Consider the following 19,285-nt stretch of genomic DNA (forward strand, 5'->3'; position numbering starts at 1 on the left):
TGTCATAGAGACCCCTGTTTTTTAGCATTTTTAGTAATTTATAAGAGTCCCTATTTATTGGGGGAGTTTTTTTGAGGAGGTTTGCCCGTGAGGTTGTAGGGTGAGTGTCTTTCAGGGATATGCCTTTCATATTTAGGTTGAGGTCACCTCCCAGGATTGCTTCCCCTTCCGTGAAGGAGAGGAATTTGTTTAGTGTCTTTTGGAAGAAGTCTAGTTGTTTCGAATTTGGGGCGTATATAGAGCCTATTGTCAGTTTAGTTTTGCCGTCTAGTGCCCCTTTGACAAAGATGAATCTGCCTCTTTTGTCCTTTAGGATTGTTGTGGCTTTAAAGTTTAGGTCTCTACTGAGTATCACTGCTACCCCTCGGGCTTTTCCTGAGCCGTTTGCCACCCACTGTTGACTGAAGCGGGGGTCGTTCAGGAGTTTGCTCCCTTTGGGTGGATTGTGTATTTCTTGTAGAAAGGTGATGTGTGGTTTCATGGAGTTTATGTATGTGGTGATGCGTTTTCTTTTGATGGGGTTTCCCAACCCCCTCACATTTAGTGTAATTGCTTTTAAGTTAGCCATCTTGCTTCTCTGTTGTGTAGGGTGATTACTTGCCAACCCGTCCGGGTCGTCCTGCCTCTCTCCTTGTGTTGTTTGGAGAACCACTGGAGTTGCGCTGACCTAGGGTGTGTTGGGTAGGGGAATAGTGGGGTTGGAGTTAGATTTGGGTTGAGGGGTGGAGGGTAGGTTGTAGAGGGTTTCCTATATGTAGTCATATAGGCGTTTGTTGGGGGAGTTTTGGACCTTTTGGCGATTAGCCGGTTGGTCCTGGGTCTCAGCTGGTGTGTGGGGGCATGTACAAGAACAAGCCGGCCCCCTTGTCTTTTGTGAAGGGAGGTGTCCAGCGAGACGATTTGAGGCGTCTTTGTGACGCCAATGACTTGTATGAGGTTCAAAGGCGATGTTGCCCGTGAAAACAGCAACATCTTTTGGGGTGTGTGTGTATTGGTACGCTCTAGTGCCACCGTTTTGTAGGTTAGGTATCAAATTTTGCCTGATTTTGGGTTGTGTTTTGAACGTTGTACGGGTTGGTTTTTCCTAGTGTGACTGAGGGGGGTAATGAGGGTGTGGGTTGTCGGGTGGTGGGAATGTAGTCGGGGTTGTCTGGACTGGTGTTGGGGGGTTTTCTGTGGGGATGTGGTGTTAGTGGGGGGGGGTGCTGTTGTTAGCTAATTTTGTAGCTTAGGGAGGGAGGGGAGAAGGGAGGGGGAATCACCAGTCCTGCGATTTGGGATGTATTCCGGTTGCTTCATTGGGTGTTGTTGTTGTTGTAGTTGTTGTTCCTCTGTGAAGAGTAGATCTGGGTGATCTTGGTCTGGTTTCTAGTGCTGACTCCTCGGCGGGGTGATTCTGTGCGTGTCCGTCTTTGGTTGTATTGATACGTCTTGTTGGGTCGCTTTCGTTGCCTTCCTTTTCGTTCCACTCTTGTCCATTTGTTTGCTGTTGTTTCATTGCCGTGGTCCTGATCCTGGCTGTTGCTTGGTGAGTCTTCCTGTTGCTCTTCCGGTGGAAGGTCAATTCCGAGGTCTTCCAGTAGTTGCTTGGCTTCTGGTACGTTGGTTGCCATGTGTTGTGTTGTGCTGGTTGTTACGATGAGGCGGAAGGGGAAGCCCCATCGGTATTTGTAACCTGCTTGCAGGATGCGCTGGGTGTATGGGCGTAAGTTTTTCCTCCGTTTTAGGGTGTCTTGTGATAGATCTTGGAAGGCCGATATGTTGTTTCCTTTGTATTGGAGGTTGTTTGAGTTTCTGAGGTTATTCCAAACCTCTTCTTTCTTCCTGTAGCGCGCAAAGCATACGATGATGTCTCTGGGGGGGGAGTCAGCTTTCGGCTTGGCTCGTAGGGCTCTGTGAGCCCTTTCCAGGTCGTGTATCTCGAGCTTCAGACCTGGGATTGTGTTTTTCAGCCAGCCTACAATTAGGTCGGCTGGACTTCTCTCTTCTGCATTTTCGGGGAAGTTGCGAAAGCGGATATTGCAGCGTCTGCTTCGATCTTCCAGGTCCGCTTGTTTGATTCTCATTTCTTCATTTTCTGTTTCCAGTTTGTTCAGTTTTTCTTTCATGAGTGTGTTTTCCTCCTGGTACTGTTCTATTATTCTCTCCTGCGATTGATTTTTGTTCTCTAGGTCTATCACTTTGGAGGTCAGCTCATTGATAAGAGCCTTCAGGGGGGTCACTGCGGTTTCTACTGCGGCTTGCAGTGCTGTTTTTAGTCTCTTTTCCATTTCTATCATTTCTTCTCTCATTTCATTTAGCGTTGCTGGGTGATCGGTTCCTTGGTGGGGTTGTGCGGCTTCGGCATGATTCGCCATCTCTTTGGTTGATGTCTCCTCGGTCTCTTTGCTGGTTTTGGTTTGGGGCTTGAGGTCTGCTTGGTTTCTTTTTGTGGTGTGATGTGTTGTGGTCAAGACTTGTGGCGTTGGTGGGTTTTGTTGTTGTTGTTGTTGAGTTGGTCAGGCGATGTTGATTGGTGGCTTTGGCAGAGCGTTTGGTTTAGGCAGCCATTTGAGTTACTTCCTGGCTGTGGCTTAGGAACTGCTTTAAGGTTTCTGTGTTCGTCTCAGTAGCGTCGCCGGGTTGGGGGGCGAGTAACTGGACTGATGGTGGTTAAAGTAGAGTGAGATGAGATGGAGGCGGAAAGAGAGTGAGGGAGAGGGAGAGAGAGGAAAAGGAGAGAGGAATAAGGAGGGGAAAAGGAACGAAGGAGGGAGGGAAGGAAGGGAGGAAGGAAGGAAAGAAGGAGGGAAAGAAAAGGAGAGGAGAAGATAGGGGTGGAAGGAAGGGAGAGGGTTTAGGCAGCGTTTTGTTGTTGTTGTTTTTAAGTTTAGTTGTTTTTTAGTTGGTTTTCCTCTTTTTTCCTCTTGGTTGGTGTAGGGGGTGGGGGAAGTGAATAAAGGAAAAGAGAGTGAAGATTATACAGGGGAAGGGAGAGGGAAGGAGAAGAGCAGGGGGACAACTGAGCAGGCAAATATGCTGTTGATATGGATAAGATCTGGATGCGGGGAGGGGGTTAGAGGAGGGAAATATGTGTATGTGGGATTAAGTAAAATGAAGTAAAGTAAGCGTTAAAAAAGATGAAAGAAGAGTCTGGATAGATAACACTTTAAAAAATGAGATGAAAATAAGGTAAAAGATAAAATAAAATGAGGGTGAGGATAGGAGTACCAATATGTAAGAGGGAAAATAGAGAGCCAGGGGACGTGGTGTCCTCCCAGGGGGTGGCTTTTTCTTGGTGCGCCAGTGGTTGCGGAGGTAGGCCTAGGCTGGGCCAGCTATTTTATGTGCCCTTCTTCTGCCTCTTTCTCCTCTTCCTCTCCTCTCCCCCCTCTCCCTCCTTCCCACTTGGTAGCTGTGGTTCTGGAGTATAGGTTTGGGTTTTCACCTGGGGGGGGGAGCAGTGCGATGGAGGCCTTGGTGGTGGTAGCAGCGACTATGGCCGTAGGGGGTAGGGGGGTTTCCGGGGGGGGGTTCTTCCCCCTCGTTTGGCTTGTGGGTGGCGAGGGGTCCTCTTCTCCCTTTTCCCTTCCCCCCCCTCTCTCCTCTCCCTTCACCTTTCTGTTTCTTCCTCCTTGGGGTTTGATGCGGTGGCGGCGGCAGCGACGATGGGGGTGGTGTGCTCTTCTGCTTCTGGCGCGCCGGTGCCTAGCAAGGCTCCCCGTTGCGGCGGCGCAGAAGCTATTGGGTCAGGGCCTTTCTCTCCGGGGGGGGGTCTTTCTCCTTCTTCTCCCCCTCTGGGGTGTCTGATGTAGCGGTGGCAGTGGCCGCGGCCGTGAGGCAGGCCCTCTCCGGGTCGCCACGTGGAGGGCGGTCAGAGGCCTCGGGGTCTCCGGATCTCGCCCGGTTGCTGGTCTGGAGCTCCCGACTGGAGCTCCCGTCTTCGGCCCGGCAGGCCCGCGGGGGAGCCTCAGCGGCTCTCCGCTCGATCCGCCGGGTGTCTCCGACACCCGCGCGGCTGTTGCTGGGGCCGTGGGTGATCGCGGCCGTCGCCGCGTTGGAGCTTTGTTGGGCCGCCGGCCGGGCGCCCTCAGCTTCGGTCCGGTGGGGTCGCCGGGGGGCCTCCAGCGGCTCCCCGGTTGCTCCACCAGGCTCTCCGGGCGCCCGTGCAACGGCGGCGGCTATCTCGGCGGTTTTTGAGGTCCGGGGGCTGGCCAGGCGGCACGGGCAGGCTGATTGCTCTCAGGAGCTATGCGTTGCCGTGCCGCTCGCCATCTTGGCTCGCCGGAAGTCCCCAGATGTGTCAATCATTTTATGTACAAAAGCCAACAGGCCTGACTATTAAATCTTACTTAACACTGATGTTCACCTCTGAAGGGCAGCTGGCTATTGTGGGGCTGTAGGGTTGGTAGCATACACATGAGCATACACACAGCTCAGCCTTCCACTGTCTTGGTGCTTCTTGCCCAGCAACTCCCTCTTGAGGCAGCCAATTCTCTGTGCCTAATGGGTGTGGCCATGATTGTGGAATCCAAAATTGCTGTAGCCATTTCAAATCATATTCCAGATTTGGATTGAGAAAAGTGGGTTTCATGATGGGATACTGGGTGGGCATTTACATGTGTAAAGAAACATGGTCAGGCTGCAGGCTTATACACATTTAACCTGTGGAGCAAGGCCCATTGAACTCAATGGCCTTACTTATGTGTAGGATTGTGGTCAGAATCAAAGTATTAATCTGCCACCAGATTTTGAAAAAAAATCATCTGAATACTGCCATAATCTTATCAGATGGTGTTAGGGATTTGATTCCAAAGCCATCTCACTCACTCTCTCTCACCCCTTCACCATTATTTCCTTTTTATCGTGTGCATTTTGTCCCTGCTTGAGAAACTGTGGGTTTGTTCTTCTTATGCCGACAGCCAGAGTATCAAAACAAAAAGTACTGCAGTGATTTTTATATTTAGAAATGTGCTAAGCATCAACGGTTATTTTTCACAATTGAAATCCTCACATACAAAACAATGCAAAACTGCCCTGTTCTTTGATTCTAATTAATGCCTTTGTTCTTGGCTTTTTATAAATCTATTGAACAAGGATTAAAGACATTGCTGAAATATGTCTGTACGTCATTTACATTCAATTCACAAATACCATCTTCTCTCCTCCTTGATTACCTCCACGCAGAGTTGTTTCTCGTTTGTGCCAGCAAGTGGGAGCAGGGCAAGGACAGAGGAAAACACATGATACAAGTGAAGATCATGTCCCAGGTGCTGTGAGAAAAAAAGGTTTGGCCGGGTCTATCTGCTGGGTTGTGCTGGAAAGGTGAACAGGAGGCTACCTTTCTTAAAGTGGATGGCACTCTCGGGACCTCTCACTGTCCCCGAGGCCTCTCACAATGTGAGAGATTGTGAAGCCCATCCCTACTTCTTCTTTACTAAAGATTCTGCCTGCATCTGAGTGGGATAGTTATAGAAGAATCCACCACCCTGGAGGGGCAACAGAGTAACTACCGGTACAAAAAGGTAAAGGTAAAGGGGTCCCTGACCATCAGGTCCAGTCGTGTCCAACTCTGGGGTTGCAGCGCTCATCTCGCTCTATAGGTCGAGGGAGCCAGCGTTTGTCCGCAGACAGCTTCCGGGTCATGTGGCCAGCATGACAAAGCCCAACCACCAGTTGTGATCTCAGGTAACATCCTTTCCTGGCCCTGAGAAGTGGGGGCCATCTCTGCATTCATAGCAACCACACCATAACAAGGCAATCTGAGTAACACATTGCGGCAAAAAGGGCGGTCAGGGTTGAACCAAATGCTGGAAAACATTGGTCTGGTCCATGTTGGACAGGCCCCTAGATTTCTATAGGCTGCAGCAGAAGAAAGAGGATTTCCCACCATTCAACCCAGTTCAAAACCCACCCCTACTCCCCAGCTGCTTCTTGATTGGGCAGGCGGGACTAGCCAGATACATCCCGTAACTTGCATCTAAGGGAGAACCCAGGACCTTTGGACCTTTGGAATTGCATTTGAGCAACTAAAATTTAGATTAAGATGTTTAATTTTAAGGACAAATTTATTAAGGAGGATCACCCAAAGAAATACTGCTAACTGTTGCAGGAACAGAGTTCTCTTTCCCAAAGGTGGTCTTGCTAACTAGCCCAGCGCTTTTGGATGAACTGAACCCTCCTCAAAATATTTCCCTGGAAATATTTCAAGCAATATAGGTAGGACTCAGAAGTTCAAGATCTCACTCCAAAAGATCTCATTACTCATCTTATGACAGCAACAAGACTAACCATAGCTTGATGGAAACATGGTTTCAACAATTGTGGGATTTAATTTTTATGGGAAAACTGGCAATGAAAATATGAAAATAAAAAACCCAGTAAGAGATCAGACAAATTTCATGCAGTTTTGACAAAAGAAGAGTTCCAGCATCTCAAAGCAACTTGTGGAAGTAAACTTTTATTTGATGGGCAATAGGACTTGACAAGCTTTTAACTCCCCCCCTTTTCAAGTATGGAGTGCTGTACTCATCTGTCGGCAGGGAGAGGGGATTCCTGTGTTGTGTTTGTCTGAAAATCAATATAAAAAGAAAAAGAAAATTGAGAAGTTAAAAAAGGACAAATCTGGGTTATAGACCAGGGGTCAGCAAACTTTTTGAGCAGGGGGCCAGTCCACTGTCCCTCAGACCTTGTGGGGGGCCCGGACTATATGATCGAATTCCTATGCCCCACAAATAACCCAGAGATGCATTTTAAATAAAACACACACATTTCACTCATGTAAAAACATGCTGATTCCCGGACCTTCCGCAGGCTGGATTTAGAAGGTGATTGGACCACATCTGGCCCTCGGGCCTTAGTTTGGGAACCGCTGTTATAGACTGTCCAAGACAACTGAAACTGGAGGTTTTGTGCTTCCTGTGCTTTGAAAACCCCACATTTTGCAAACAGGATGTGTGCTAAGCCAGCCTAGGTCTGATGTTGTTTTCTGGTTTGCCATGCCAATGTTCCAACAAAACTTGTTGACAGCTTTCAGGAAATCATGAAAATAATCTCCTCCTCCCCTGCCCCCAGTTTCTCATTTTCTATAAACAGGAAGCAGACAATATTGCTTCTTCCATATGTAGGCACAAGAAACTGGAACCATTTTGAGATCTGCCTCTCCATTGCTTCACATTGCTTCATGGTACATGTGGCAGCTGCAGCCTAGAACCAGAGCAGCTGCATCCCAGTAGAATTCAGGAGCACAGAGCTCCCTCTGCTTCCCTCTCTTTGAATCATAGAATCGTAGAGTTGGAAGAGACCACAAGGGCCATCCAGTCCAACCCCCTGCCAAGCAGGAAACACCATCAAAGCATTCTTGACATATGCCTGCCAAGCCTCTGCTTAAAGACCTCCAAAGAAGGAGACTCTACCACACTCCTTGGTAGCAAATTCCACTGCCGAACAGCTCTTACTGTCAGGAAGTTCTTCCTAATGTTTAGGTGGAATCTTCTTTCTTGTAGTTTGAATCCATTGCTCCGTGTCTGCTTCTCTGGAGCAGCAGAAAACAACCTTTCTCCCTCCTCTATATGACATCATTTTATATATTTGAACATGGCTATCATATCACCCCTTAACCTTCTCTTCTCCAGGCTAAACATACCCAGCTCCCTAAGCCGTTCCTCATAAGGCATCGTTTCCAGGCCTTTGACCATTTTAGTTGCCCTCCTCTGGACACGTTCCAGCTTTTCAGTATCCTTCTTGAACTGTGGTGCCCAGAACTGGACACAGTACTCCAGGTGAGGTCTGACCAGAGCAGAATACAGTGGTACTGTTACTTCCCTTGATCTAGACGCTATACTCCTATTGATGCAGCCCAGAATTGCATTGGCTTTTTAGCTGCTGCATCACACTGTTGACTCATGTCAAGTGTGTAGTCTACCAAGACTCCTAGATCCTTTTCACATGTACTGCTCTCAAGCCAGGTGTCTCCCATCCTGTATTTGTGCCTTTCATTTTTTTTTGCCCAAGTGTAGTACTTTACATTTCTCCTTGTTAAAATTCATCTTGTTTGCTTTGGGTGGTCTGTAGAATCATAGATGCTTCTGCTCCATACTTCTTGGTACTCATAGCTTTTAGCCTAGGCACTTGCTCTTTCTTCTGTTTGAAGTATCCTTACTGGTATCCACTGACACTCTCCTTCCCGTGCTGCAAGATGATGTACCTGGAGCTTTCATAGATCTTCTTAAACAATATATTCTCTTAAGCCAGATGTATCCACGTATATATGTACCTAAGGTCGTACACATGCATATTCTTGACAACTATGATGCTGTGCTTTGAGAATATCTAACACTCCAAGAAGAAAGAGACAAATAACATTAAGCACACTTCTTTAAAAGCATGGTTAATGCTACTACTTTTATTTTGAAGGAGACGTACCGGTAGTCCCATGGGGACCTGATCCAGATTGGGAGCATGATGCATGGGTGCCAGTTTCCTGCTGAAAATCACCCCTTCTTCATGCTCATGAGTTTTTTGGAGGGAGACCAGCAACTATCTGTCATACTCTGAATCTGGACAATAGCCAGATTTTAAGCAGATTTTAATTCTGCTTAATATCAATTGGTTTTGACCCCAATGAGACCTGACATAAGACTGAAAGCAGTTAAAAATAAAATCGAAAAAACCCCGAAATTCATCAGCAAATCAGATACTGCAAATAATGAAACTGCATCAACACTGCCTTCCTTTCCTCCTGGTGTAATAGAGGCCTGCAATAAAGGAAGCAATCTGCTTTTACCACACAAGAGAACCAACTGCAGTTAGCAGTTTGTAGAAAATCAATCTTGATACAGCCACTTATTAATTGCAATAAATAAATAAATGGAAATAAATAAATGGAAATGGACAAAAGTTAGCAACTTGCAGAAAATTTAGGTAATTGCTAATTGTCTTTTCTTCCAGAAAGTTGCTTAGGATTTGGGGTGCTTTATGAGCGAGTTTGAGATGCTACAAGTGGTCATACATCAAACATTGTTGAAACTGGACACTGCATCTGGATACTGTATGAACATAAAAGCAGAACTATTGTTTACAGAAACCTGTAGACTCCTGCTAAGAATCTTCTTGGAGGAATTGAGTTTCAAATGCACACCGTGCAAAAGGGTTCATTTTGTACTAGGCTGTAGGATCACAACCCTGTTGTAGGTACAATAGATGCCTGGTTTCAAAAACAATGCACAATGAACTTAATAGTGATTAGACCAAAGGATGGTAATGTATTTATGACAAAAAGGAGGAAATGCATTGCCAAAAGGAAAAAAGAGGCTGCAAATTGAGGTGCAAATATAGAAATTGCTCTAATTTAAATAGAAATGCTTATTTCTCACTGGTGTGGAACTCTGTGACCAGACAACCTGTGTGTCTGCTCAGTCTGTTGTTTGAGTGCCAACTGTGAAAGGCACTCCTAGCCACAGATCACCTGAGCTTCTAGTGCCAGTGATGGATCCAGTAGCCCTCCCAAGGAAGGATAACCCCTCAAAGCAAGCAACTGATCACTCAGGAACTACCCATCTACAACACTTCCATCTTGACAGGATTCAGAGTCAGTTTATTGGCTCTCATCCAACCCACCACCAAGTCAAGGCAGTGGTCCAGGGCTTGCATGGCCTTGCTTAATTCATATATTACAGAGAGATAGAGTGTACTGATGACACCTCACCCCAAGTTTCCAAATAATTGCTCCCAACAGCTTCATACAGAAGTTAAATAGCATTGGGGACTAGATAGTCCCTGTAGCAAACAACAGCAGAATAGATGGTCAGTAGATAAGCATCCAATGCTATTATCTGAAACCAACCCTGGAAATGGGATCAAAACCACCCTAAAACAGTGCCTCCAATGTGCATCTCACCAAGCTAATTCTTGATAGCCAACTTCTAAGCGCTTTAGCCTTGGTTTATTTTATTAGAGAGAGAGAGAGAGAGAGAGAGAGAGAGAGAGAGAGAGCAATATTTTCAACAGTACTTTCAAGATCTAACTTTTCTAACTTTTGTTGCCTTTAGAAAAGCTTTTACTGCCCTTTGTTTTCAAACAATGCCTCAACCTATTTGGAGGAAAAAGTATAAAAAGGATCCTCTATACTCAGCAGACATGTGTTTGTGGTACTGGGGAGGTGGAAGATGTAATGCATTCTCTTTGGCATTGTCCTTTGTATAGAGATCTCAGAGCTCTTTCGGGGGAGACCTTTTGAGAACAAGAGCTGGCTGGACCCTGACTGGTGTGCAGACAGGTTGACAGACCACAATAAAACCATTACAAACAAGGTTGCCACAAAGATGTCTGCAAAGAGGATCATCTGCAGTAGTATTTTGATATTGTTGATAATCTTTCTCACATGTGTATGTACCTACTGCCCATTGATTTTACTGGATGATCCTCATATCTAGTGTTTATATCTCCCTCTCACACATTATCTTTTTAGTATATTTACACCATTTTTTATTTTTTTATTGCAAATGCTGTAGTTTTCTTCATTACAGCCTAGCTTCCTGCAATGACTGGAAGTTGGGCTGTTGTCATTTTTGAATGTTCATTCTCATGAGGGTTACAAAATCATAGTCAAAACCACAAGTGATTACTCACCGTAAGCACTAGAAACATACTTTGTTAAGTAAAAGAAAGGTTGCATTGGTAGAACATTTCTCAGGACTTCTAGGGACACGAAGCACTACCTTCATATTGGCTGTATGTTTGCATGAATGGAATTTATACTATAATGAAGATATAAGCCATTGGCATGCTATGATTAAGAAATACAGCCTAGGTTTTATAACAGCTGATATTTGCAGTACAAAGAACAGAACTTGCCCTGACTCTCAGATAGCTTGTTAACATAAAAAAAGATAGCTTGTTAACATGTTTTACCCTACGTCAGCAAGCAAGATATTCTGTGTCTAAAGTGTTTAAGGGACCTGAGCATGAACCAAATTCTGTCCTAGATTGTGCCCCAAGATTAGGCAATGTTTTGAAATAGAGTTTAACGTAAGTCTTCCATCCTCTGAGGAGTAAGATATCATTAGCTTTACAAACAGAAAAGAAGATCATGAATTTCCCAGAGAAAAAAGGTCCCTAAGTTAAAAAAATCTTAGCAATGTCGCACTATATCTTGTTTACTTTTGTTGCAAATCTCAGGCTACTGCGTTCTACAAAAAGTCAGAATTAATGTCCGGACCACCAAGTGGCAGTTGATGCTACTTGCTAGGGATGGAGGAGAATTTTGAATTGATTCACACTGCAATGCAGATTTACCTAATGTGCAATTCCCCAAAACAATATCTGAAACATACACAGCTACTCTTTGAAATTTGCACATCTCTGAATTTTGTCATGCAGTTTTCCAACCAAAAAATGTGCACAAAATGTATATATTAGTGAAAATAATATACAAAAATGCAAAAATAACGTACAAAAACTTTGGATATGAGGAGAATTGGGCACTAAAATGCTGATAAAATTTCATGGGGACTTTAAAAAAAATTACAAACTGATGCAGGAGTGTGGTGAACTGAATTAAGATTGGAAAAATGTGAAGCTGAGAGAAAATGAAATTAACAGATTTGTCCATCCCTGAACTTGCTATACATATTACAGATATCCAACTTGGATTATCCAATTGTCAAGGTTTCACCTAGACAGTTACAGTTTGGCCATCCTGATCGTCAATGTCATGGAACGGCAAAGATGCCTATCCAAGTTTGCTTCTCAACTTTTGAAAGTTTTCAGCTAAGTTACATCTGCTGAATCTAAAAATGGCCGCATCTTTTCAGCACCCTTCCTAGTATTTTTCATCCCATTTTCCTCCACGATTTGAACTTTGAAATACTGCACTCGGATATGGCACTGTCATCACATCTATCAGCACTTTGTAGTAGTAATGTGGATTTGAATGGCTCTGTTGGACCATGTGAGTTTATCAAGTTTAATTTCCCAGTGAGAGAAAAAAACTGTAAAAACAAAACAAACTGGGAAAGGACAGAGGATTGTTCTTGTCCTGTTCCACCTGCAGTGCCAGCAAGATTCCAGCAGGGTGCTGGAGATGGCAGATGCACTACAACCTGGTTCCTGCCCTGCCACATCCCCTGCCGCCTTCAGATTGCTTAGTTAATAACCTTCAAAGTTTCCCAGTAATGATGGCTCAGTAACTGTGAAAGTGCCAGAAGCAACCTGATCCGCTTTGCTGACAAAGTAAAACGGGAAAGGGCAGGTGCTGTGTATGACATTGGCAGCTTTGTACCAGTCAATGGAGAAAGTGCGAGCCGGATGGTCTGAGAGGTAACTCAGGAGACATTTCAACCTGATAAGAGTGCCACAGAGGTTGTTTCTACTCACATATGTACAAGAAGAGGTGGCAGGAATACACAGAGGAATTATACCAGAAAGATATGGAGGTCTCGTACACCCCAGGTAGTGTGGTTGCTGACCTTGAGCCAGACATCTTGGAGAGTGAAGTCAAATGGGCCTTAGAAAGCACTGCTAATAACAAGGCCAGTGGAAGTGATGATATTCCAGCTGAACTATTTAAAATTTTAAAAGATGATGCTGTTAAGGTGCTACACCCAATATGCCAGCAAGTTTGGAAAACTCAGCAATGGCCCAATTCCAAAGAAGGGCAGTGCCAAAGAATGCTCCAACTACCGCACAATTGCCCTCATTTCACACGCTAGCAAGGTTATGCTTAAAATTCTACAAGGCAGGCTTAGGCAGTATGTGGACCGAGAACTCCCAGAAGTGCAAGCTGGATTTCGAAGGGGCAGAGGAACCAGAGACCAAATAGCAAACATGCGCTGGATTATGGAGAAAGCTAGAGAGTTCCAGAAAAACGTCTACTTCTGCTTCATTGACTATGCAAAAGCCTTTGACTGTGTCGACCACAGCAAACTACGGCAAGTTCTTAAAGAAATGGGAGTGCCTGATCACCTCATCTGTCTCCTGAGAAATCTCTATGTGGGACAAGAAGCTACAGTTAGAACTGGATATGGAACAACTGATTGGTTCAAAATTGGGAAAGGAGTACGACAAGGTTGTATATTGTCTCCCTGCTTATTTAACTTATATGCAGAATTCATCATGCGAAAGGCTGGACTAGATGAATCCCAATCCGGAATTAAGATTGCCGGAAGAAATATCAACAACCTCAGATATGCAGATGACACAACCTTGATGGCAGAAAGTGAGGAGGAATTAAAGAACCTTTTAATGAGGGTGAAAGAGGAGAGCGCAAAATATGGTCTGAAGCTCAACATCAAAAAAACCAAGATCATGGCCACTGGTCCCATCACCTCCTGGCAAATAGAAGGGGAAGAAATGGAGGCAGTGAGAGATTTTACTTTCTTGGGCTCCTTGATCACTGCAGATGGTGACAGCAGTCACGAAATTAAAAGACGCCTGCTTCTTGGGAGAAAAGCAATGACAAACCTAGACAGCATCTTAAAAAGCAGAGACATCACCTTGCCGACAAAGGTCCGTATAGTTAAAGCTATGGTTTTCCCAGTAGTGATGTATGGAAGTGAGAGCTGGACCATAAAGAAGGCTGATCGCCGAAGAATTGATGCTTTTGAATTATGGTGCTGGAGGAGACTCTTGAGAGTCCCATGGACTGCTAGAAGATCAAACCTATCCATTCTTAAGGAAATCAGCCCTGAGTGCTCCCTGGAAGGACAGATTGTGAAGCTGAGGCTCCAATACTTTGGCCACCTCATGAGAAGAGAAGAATCCTTGGAAAAGACCCTGATGTTGGGAAAGATTGAGGGCACTAGGAGAAGGGGACGGCAGAGGACAAGATGGTTGGACAGTGTTCTCGAAGCTACGAACATGAGTTTGACCAAACTACGGGAGGCAGTGGAAGACAGGAGTGCCTGGCATGCTATGGTCCATGGGGTCACGAAGAGTCGGACACGACTAAACAACTAAACAACAACAACAACAACATGTACATATAAGATTATATCCCAGATACAAGCGAAGAGGTAATAGATGAATAGATCTTTGGCAGATCTGTGTACTTGTCTCTAGCAGCTTGGATTACAAATGACTTCAAACAGTGACAGCAAGGCAAAAGGAATATAAGGTGAGAGGTAAAAGCTATGGGTACATGGGCGTACCCAGCAAGGGGCAGGGGGGACAGCCGCCCCCCTAGAAGCCAAAGAATCACCGTATTTTACGGACCATAACCCATACTTTTCCCCTCCGAAAACTGAAGGTGGAAAGTCACTGCGGGTTATGGAAATCGGGCTGTTTTCGCCCCCTCCGTGGCTGCAGCCAGCGACAGGAATGTGTGTGGGGGGGGGGGAAGAAGCAGCCTGAGCTGGGGGGTGGGCGGACGGGAGCTCCATCCTTCTGTCCATCCTTCCTTCCCCCCACTTTCTTTCTTTCTTTTTCTCTCTCTCCCACCCCTTCCTTCCTTCCTTCCTTCCTTCCTTCCTTCCTTCCTTCCTTCCTTCCTTCCTTCTCTCTCTCCCTTCCTTCTCTCTCTTCCCTCCTTCCTTCCCTCTCTCTTCCCCTCTCTTGCCCCCCCCTAGTTTTGATCCTGGGTACGCCCCTGTATGTGTATATTCAGGGCTGGATACCACAACATTTCTTGAGAAAAGAAACTTTTGGAAGGTAGTCATAAATGCTATCTGTGCCCCTTGAATGTGGCCTCTGAATTCTGCACTGGGTGCTTCACAGAAAATGCTCACAGTATGCACAACATGTAAGTGTCAAAATGCACATTTTATTTACAAAGTTTATGAATATCACCTTTGAATATATATTTTTATCTTTTAATATATAAGATCAATAGATATATAAAAGTTTTTATAGATAGCCATGCAGCTACAAAGATACCAGGCCAGAATACAAAGTTAAAGAAAAAAATAAAACAAATATACCCAATATAATGCAGTGTGTTTCTGCCGTGGATGACTAATTTGTACTGTTATAAAATAAAAAATCTGCTGGGTTTTGTGTTTTTGGTTGGTCTTTTTGCTATTGTTATTGTACATCACCTTGAGACACTTGTGTAGAAGGTGATGAGTACTAATAATCAAACAACATAATCGCAAATAAAAACACTACAGTCAGTTAAAACTAACTATACAGTAATTTATGTTCAAACTGGAAAACTGAAGTTATGCACCCCCTCCATAAAAACCCACAAATCCCACGGACAGCTGTTTGATATAGCAAGTTTTCTCTCCATTTTTTTTTATAAAAAAACCTGTGAAGTGCATCTAGAAAGTGGTTTTTAAAAACTCAGAAGAAAATATGTCTCTGCATTCTATTTTTAAATAACTCTGTTGGGATGCATAGAAGGCGTCACAGTATAGATTTTGCATGCAGTCATAAGTCATAGGCTAAACCTGCAGCTCATGTTTCTCCTTCTGCTGCTGCACTTTAGAGTAAGTGTGAGGAACTTGTGGTTCTTCAGATGTTACTGGACTTCATCTCCCACTGGTTTGGCCAATGGTCAAGGGTGATGGAAGTGCTAGTCCAGCAACATCCGGAGGGGCACAGGTTCCCCACCTCTGCTTTAGTGCAAGGGAAGTTGTGCAGGAAGGCTTTACCCTGTCACTCTTGGGACCAAGTGCAGAGCTGGTGGCAACCTCATCATCTTTGGAATGGGCCCAGAGCTAATCCTGATAGCAGCACCATTGAGGTTGGGTGGGGTGCAAGACTCACAGCAAAGATGAATATTCTGATTTTGTCCATATTTAAGATTAGATTGCAAAATAAGCAGTTGGTTTCAAATGTATTTATTATTTTGAATTTGTCTTGGTATCTCCTCCTAATGATTCTTGAGGAATCAGAGATTATAATGCACTGAAGATTCCTTATGGTTGGAAACCACAGGTTTGCAGGATATTACACATAATGTATGAAGATTCATCTGCAGAGATTTGATAGAAAGCAATGGGATCTAAGTGTGAACCACTTAACACATAATTTGAAAGGTGGCAACTGCTCATTTGCCAGGTTTTCCACTGCTTCCAGAAAACTTCAGTTTCAGAGTCATTCATAAACAGAGAAATGACAAACATCTGAGAAACTGACTTTTGAAATTCATTATTAGATCTGCCAGGAAAGATCCAATCTCTGCCCCTTATTATGCTATTATATCACTATTAGTCATTGGCATAGGCAGAACTCCCAGGTGTGAGGCTGACAGACAAAGCATAATGTCAGTATCAAAGAATGGTAATAACAAAAGGCATTCAAATGCTGATTGTTACCCTGCTCTTGCCTCCCACTTTTGGGCATATCAAACACTTTGAAAAGGTCACTCCATGCAGTCAGGTATATGCAAAGACTGGCTGGTTAATATAGGAAAGAAGCTTTCTACTGAAAGGTGTCTCAACTGTTATTGTGATATCTTGAAAGGCAATGAATGGAAAAGCCACCTATTGTTATTAACATAGCCATATTTTAAACAACCCCTTTTTCTTCCCTACTCCATCCCCAAAGGGTCATGTATCCTACTTTACAGCAGACAATCTTCTATTTGAAGGAGTCCTCTGTGAAGGACTGGCCCAATACATTTTGCTCCCTGAGGCAAATGACAAAATGGCCTCCTCCCTGCATTTCATGTACAGAAAGAAACTGAACGGTTTGGGAGCTGAGTTTACTTCAACAGTGGCAATAGCACAGGATTCTTCATGGAACCTGAGCACAGCAGGGAAGCTTAGGGGACACAGGGCAGGCGCCATCCTCTAGGGCAGGCATCTCCAAACTTCGGCCCTCCAGATGTTTTGGACTACAATGCCCATCATCCCTGACCACTGGTCCTGTTAGCTAGGGATCATGGGAGTTGTAGGCCAAAACATCTGGAGGGCCGCAGTTTGGGGATGCCTGCTCTAGGGTCTGCCTCCTGAGTTAGGTGTCACACTCTGGTACAGCTGGTTTTGATGCCTTGTTTGAAGATAAAGGACCCTAAGAAAGGAGAGCAGGGTTCCTTGAAGTTGCCTGTCAACGGTTAGCACTTAGACATCAGACCGAGCAGGTACAATGTAACAGTCTTCCGTGCTATGGTGGGATGTATTTCTGTGTAAATTATATACATTATTTCTAAATCTGTGTCTATGCAGATTTAGCATATGGAGGTTTTATGCAAATCAGTGTCATTTTTGGTGATACATGAAGTGGTTACCCTATGCAGCCATTGAAATTTGTTTGCTCATCTTGGCTTCCAGTATTGGCTTCCAAGCTATGGACCCTAGTGGGCCAGTCACATGCATTCATGCTGGCACACAAAGGACACTGTGCGTGCCATTGCAAACTACGTCTGTGCTTCATAGTGCCTCAGGAACTGAGGAAATTGTTTTGCTGAACTGCAGCCATTGCTATCTGCAGTAAATATTATATTAGCACAAAGAATACTTTCTCAAAACCAATCATTGTTAATCTCCCCAAGAGTTAACGATGCTGCAGTCCAATGGATAATATATTAAGTAATAATATGAGGCACACTTACTGGGAAGTGGAGTTTTGTTCTGAGCAAACATGCATATCATTGGGTTGCATGATAAAAGGTAAAGGTAAAGGGACCCCTGACCATTAGGTCCAGTCGTGACTGACTCTGGGGTTGCGCGCTCATCTCACATTATTGGCCGAGGGAGCCGGTGTACAGCTTCCAGGTCATGTGGCCAGCATGACAAAGCTGCTTCTGGAGAACCAGAGCAGCACATGGAAACGCCGTTTACCTTCCCGCTGTAGCGGTTCCTATTTATCTACTTGCACTTTGACGTGCTTTCGAACTGCTAGGTTGGGTTGCATGATAGCAAATATTAAAGAAAGTCAATCTTTTTATTATTACATTGGGGGTGGGGAAGGGCTCATAGCTACAGATAACCTATATGAAGATATATCAAAGAATTATGTAAGCCTGTTTTTCAGAACTCGTTCCCCAAAGGGTTTGAAGGTACCCTCGATGTGATTCTCAATATTGAGAGAGATTCCCTCTGGCAATTTAAAGCGATATTCCTGTGCTTTAAAAAAGATTCCCTTTCGTGAAGTGATTTAAACCTGCCATAATTAATTTAATAGCTTGGATTTATCTTCTTGGAAGATGCTGATTTTAATTGATACACTGTATTTTCTTAACATACTATTTTTATGTGTTTCAGCTTTATGTGTTTATGTCTAAGAATGATACATAGCTTGCCCCCCCCATTTTTGTTTGTTTGTTTTATAGCTATATATTTATCTTTCCTGGTTCTTTAACCAAGTGAAAATAAAATAATAAACATTATTTTTGTCTTTGTAGGCTTGCTTCCATTTTAATTTTTTGCCCTCTCTTTTCCAGGTGTGTTCTCTGTATCTGCTCATATTTCCTTTGCATGCATCTTGAACCAACATCATGCTTTGTGAATCATGGGATGGAGCGTAAATTTAAATTATCTGGATTCACTCCCAATTTCTTGGTTGCTTGAATAAAATGCCATATATAATCAGCATATTATCTTAAAGGTTACACTACACTCATGTTTTCTGTTTGATTCAGGAAATGTAGCCATCTCCTTTTTAATCATAGCATCACAACAGAATCAAACAAATTGGTTGCATTGACTTACTTTGAAGATATCACAGAGATCCTTCCAGAATGTTCCTGCAGGAAGAAGCAACACACCTGGAGACAAGGCAAGATAAAAATAAAAAGTAAAATCCTGCCACATAAAATTTTGTCAGACAATAAATAAAATGTATGAGGCTAATTTTTATGCACCACAGGGAAACAAACAAACAAAAACAAAAATAAAAAAGCAGGAGTGTGTGATGTGTCAACAGATGGGTCCCTCTGCATTGTGTTTTGGTTTCAAACTCTTACCTGCAGCCTGAGGGAGTTTTAACTGTCCAGGTTTTCGAAACAATGGCACCATTTCTCAGCAAAACCCTGTGATGAATTTTTGCCTGTGTTTTATAGTCCCAGGGTACATTTCTGGTCTGCCTTCAAAACTCTCTTTGCTTCACAAGCCTCAGCCCTTTAGGCCTCAGTGCTGTCTGTTGTTCAGAGACGACAACAAAACATTGTCATCTACCAGCCTGTTGTGGAACTTGTGGTTTTATAACTTAGCAACCTTGGACAAAGAGAAGTTCACCAGCACTCACTGCTTCAACCGAAGTCAATAACTGCTGTGCTGTGACTCTAGTGACACAAACAGGTGTTGTGGAAAAGGAAAGGAAAACATGACTTGTATCAGCTCATCACAGAACAATTAACAAAGCCATCCCAGCTGCAGACAAGAAAACGTTCTGGTCATTTGATTTCCTTTTGAAATGTTCCTTT

At 44.1% G+C, this 19,285-nt stretch overlaps 1 long non-coding RNA gene across 1 annotated transcript; it reads right to left on the reverse strand.

The window, feature by feature from the left end:
* Window positions 1-6,419: 6,419 nt before the first annotated feature.
* LOC148685665 (uncharacterized) lies at window positions 6,420-19,018 on the reverse strand. Its single transcript, XR_015950229.1, has 3 exons — window positions 18,827-19,018; window positions 18,573-18,628; window positions 6,420-6,549 (listed from the first exon to the last, which is right to left on the reverse strand). It is a non-coding gene; the product is annotated as an uncharacterized LOC148685665 (long non-coding RNA).
* Window positions 19,019-19,285: the final 267 nt, after the last annotated feature.

The sequence above is a fragment of the Zootoca vivipara genome, chromosome 5 (assembly GCF_965207765.1).
Source record: "Zootoca vivipara chromosome 5, rZooViv2.hap1.1, whole genome shotgun sequence".
NCBI classification, from domain to species: Eukaryota; Metazoa; Chordata; class Lepidosauria; order Squamata; family Lacertidae; genus Zootoca; species Zootoca vivipara.